The sequence below is a fragment of the Antechinus flavipes genome, chromosome 1 (genome assembly GCF_016432865.1).
Source record: "Antechinus flavipes isolate AdamAnt ecotype Samford, QLD, Australia chromosome 1, AdamAnt_v2, whole genome shotgun sequence".
NCBI classification, from domain to species: Eukaryota; Metazoa; Chordata; class Mammalia; order Dasyuromorphia; family Dasyuridae; genus Antechinus; species Antechinus flavipes.
Window position 1 is genome coordinate 637,624,721 of NC_067398.1, and position 3,952 is coordinate 637,628,672.

Below are 3,952 nucleotides of genomic sequence, written 5' to 3' on the forward strand. Positions count from 1 at the left end.
ATATAATAAAAATGACAATACTCCCTAAACTAATCTATTTTTTTTTATTTAGTACTATACCAATCAGACTTCCAAGAAAATATTTTAATGATCTAGAAAAAAATAACAACAAAATTCATATAGAAGAACAAAAGATCAAGAATCTCAAGGAAATTAATGAAAAAAAAAATCAAATGAAGGTGGCCTAGCTGTACCTGATCTAAAACTAGATTATAAAGCAGCAGTCACCAAAACCATTTGGTATTGGCTAAGAAATAGATTAGTTGATCAGTGGAATAGGTTAGGTTCACAAGACAAAATAGTCAACTATAGCAATCTAGTGTTTGACAAACCCAAAGATCCTAACTTTTGGGATAAGAATTCATTATTTGACAAAAACTGCTGGGAAAACTGGAAATTAGTATGGCAGAAATTAGGAATGGACCCACACTTAACACCATATACCAAGATAAGATCAAAATGGGTCTATGATTAGGCATAAAGAACGAGATTATAAATAAATTAGAGGAACATAGGCTAGTTTATCTCTCAGACTTGTGGAGGAGAAAGAAATTTGTGACCAAAGATGAACTAGAGACCATTACAGATCACAAAATAGAAAATTTTGATTACATCAAATTAAAAAGCCTTTGTACAAACAAAACTAATGCAAACAAGATTAGAAGGGAAGCAACAAACTGGGAAAACATCTTCACAGTTAAAGGTTCTGATAAAGGCCTCATTTTCAAAATATATAGAGAATTGACTCTAATTTATAAGAAATCAAGCCATTCTCCAATTGATAAATGGGTCAAAGGATATGAACAGACAATTTACAGATGATGAAATTGAAACTATTACCACTCATATGAGAGAGTGTTCCAAATCACTATTGATCAGAGAAATGCAGATTAAGACAACTCTGAGATACCACTACACACCTGTCAGATTGGCTAAGATGACAGAAAAAAATAATGATGAATGTTGGAGGGGATGCGGGAAAACTGGGACACTGATGCATTGTTGGTGGAGTTGTGAACGAATCCAACCATTCTGGAGAGCAATCTGGAATTATGCCCAAAAAGTTATCAAAATGTGCACACCCTTTGATCCAGCAGTGCTACTACTGGGCTTATACCCTAAAGAGATACTAAAGAAGGGAAAGGGACCTGTATGTGCCAAAATGTTTGTGGCAGCCCTGTTTGTGGTGGCTAAAAACTAGAAAAAGAATGGATGCCCATCAATTGGAAAATGGTTGGGTAAATTGTGGTATATGAATGTTATGGAATATTATTGTTCTGTAAGAAATGACCAGCAGGATGAATACAGAGAGGCTTGGAGAGACTTACATAAACTGATGCTCAGTGAAATGAGCAGAACCAGGAGATCATTATATACCTCAACAACAATACTGTATGAGGATGTATTCTGGATGGAAGTGGATTTCTTTGACAAAGAGATCTAACTCAATTTCAATTGATCAAGGATGGACAGAAGCAGCTACACCCAAAGAAAGAACACTAGGAAATGAATGTAAAATGCATTTTTGTTTTTCTTCCTGGGTTATTTCTGCCTTCTGAATCCAATTCTCCCTGTGCAACAAGAGAACTGTTCGGTTCTGCAAACATATATTGTATCTAGGATATACTGCAACATATCCAACATATAAAGGACTGCTTGCCATCTAGGGAAGGGGGTAGAGGGAGGGAGGGGAAAAATCGGAATGGAAGTGAGTGCAAGGGATAATGTTGTAAGAAATTACCCAGGCATGGGTTCTGTCAATAAAAAGTTATTGTTAAAAAAAAAAAAAAAAAAAAAAAAAAAAGTCAACTTATATCAGTTTTAGACCTACCATGAAAGCCATAAGCCCTGAATATGTGGTATATCACACATGTTTGACTGCAGGTTAAGATCCAAGCTTCTTCTTTCTGGTGTTTCAGAAGGGAAAGATATGTGCTCACAGCAATGCTCATGTGAGTTACCCACACATCTAGGAACCCAGGAAGAAAGGGTCCTTTTTCTGGAACTGCCCAAGCAACAGATATTGGAAGGACTACAACTGACCAGCCATCTAAGCATATTCTATCCTCTCCATTCTCTCTTCCTGCCCAGAGTCTTAAGGAAACTATAATCTGAGAAGGTAACTGAGATGAGTGAAATGGAGACCATCAGTTTTATAGCAGAAACAGATTCTTCCTCCACTCCAGCCTGTGAATCTATCCTCAGCTTCCATCATTCCCTTGCCCTACCTCCATTCCACCTCCTTATTTACCTGAACCTGCATCCGACCCTAATTGATACCACCTCCATTCAAATCTTACAGTGGCCTTTAGAAAGAAGATTCCAGGGAAGTCAGAAACTTAGGGCTTAAGGTTAGAATTTTCTGAACCCAGCTTCTCATGCCCTGGAGGGCCATGGCTCTGGTGTTTTTAAACCCAAACTACTCTGCAAGCTTCATATAGGCAATACCACAGCTGGCCAGACACTTCTTGATACAGCTAGACATTACTGGCCCTTCCTGGAGATTAGTACTCAAGCCAGAGCACCTGTTAGGGATATGGTTCAAATCAAGTCAAGAGGAGGACCCCTACATGTGAGCCTGGGAATCTTCTATGCTGCAAGCAGCATCACTGTACAGACTTTCAGGAATTGGGTTGGCAAGATGAGATGTTGCAGTCTGAGAGATACCAGCTAAATTACTGCAGTGGACAGTGCCTGAACCATCTGGTTGGCAGCCCAATCATTGCTGCTTCTTTCTATTCTGCTGTGTTCAACCTTCTCAAAGCCTGTCCCTGCCATCTGGCCCCTCTTGCTGTGTTCTCACAGCCTGTTGCCTACTCTCTCTCCTCACCTTGACCAAAGTAGCAATGAAGTCAAGACTGGTGTGTACTGGATATATTAGTGGAAGTCTGTGGTTGCAGCTAACAAGGGAGTTCGAAGGATTCAGAGCTAGAGAGAATGTTAATAATGGTCCACAGAGCAAAGAGGTCAACAGATCAATGCCGAAGCTGACTGATTCCCAACATCTCCTCCCTAGAAGATCTGGTAGTCTGGCTCCTTGAGCTAATCCTGATGAGTCCAACCTTGGACTTTAGTATTCAGCCAGTTTCAGGCTGGTTGTTGAAGATGAGTAGGGCATTCTTCTAAATGGTTCTTACTAGAACCTTACCTGACATTGAAGAGAGGGTTAAGGAATCAGGAGGGAAAGGACAGAATTTCTCAATGCCTTTTAGGAGAAATAGAACTTTCTAGCCAATAGAAGAGAGGAGAGGTGATTAGAGCATGGAAGAGTGTAGTATGGGGGACATATATCCTAGGAAAAGGGATTGATGAGGTTCTTTGAAGAAAGAGATATGTACTCACTAGTGCTCTGGTGAGAATGTATTTGGTGAGTACAAAAAAAACAAACAAACTGTTTTTGCTTGGTTATCAGAGTAAATGCATGTGAATTCAATTTAATTGGAGAAGTATTTGTTGAATACCTCTTCTTTAAATAATTTTAATGAATATGGAATAATTATAGAAGAGCTAATCAACATTTTCAAGGAACAGTAAGAGTATTCCAAATTGGAGTAGAGGGTAAAGAATCTTAACATTTTTGAATCATATTGGCAGTATCTCAGAAGGTTTTAAATCCAACACTCAAGAGTTTCCCATTAAAATTTCCTTGACAAGTGCTTGCGTATCCAATTGGTGTATACCCCTTTCCATGTCAGATGTTAAGGAACTATTTCATTACATTTAGGTAAAATTGGCCTCCTTGTGACTTCCTCCCCTCCTGCATTGATCCACATCCTGCACTGAGTTGGGATGAAGGGTAGATCATGTAAAGTTGGTCTGTTCTCTGGAGAGTAGTGGCAGATAAGATCAAAGAGGTAGGGGTGAGGTTAGATTATACACCAGGAAGAACACATCAGCCTACTATTCAATAACCCCACTATCTACCAAGTAAAGTTTAAAGATATCCTCACCT

General features: G+C 38.9%; 1 pseudogene; it reads left to right on the forward strand.

The window, feature by feature from the left end:
- The first annotated feature begins 1,870 nt into the window (after positions 1–1,870).
- LOC127547836 (inhibin beta E chain-like) lies at positions 1,871–2,904 on the forward strand (annotated as a pseudogene).
- Positions 2,905–3,952: the final 1,048 nt, after the last annotated feature.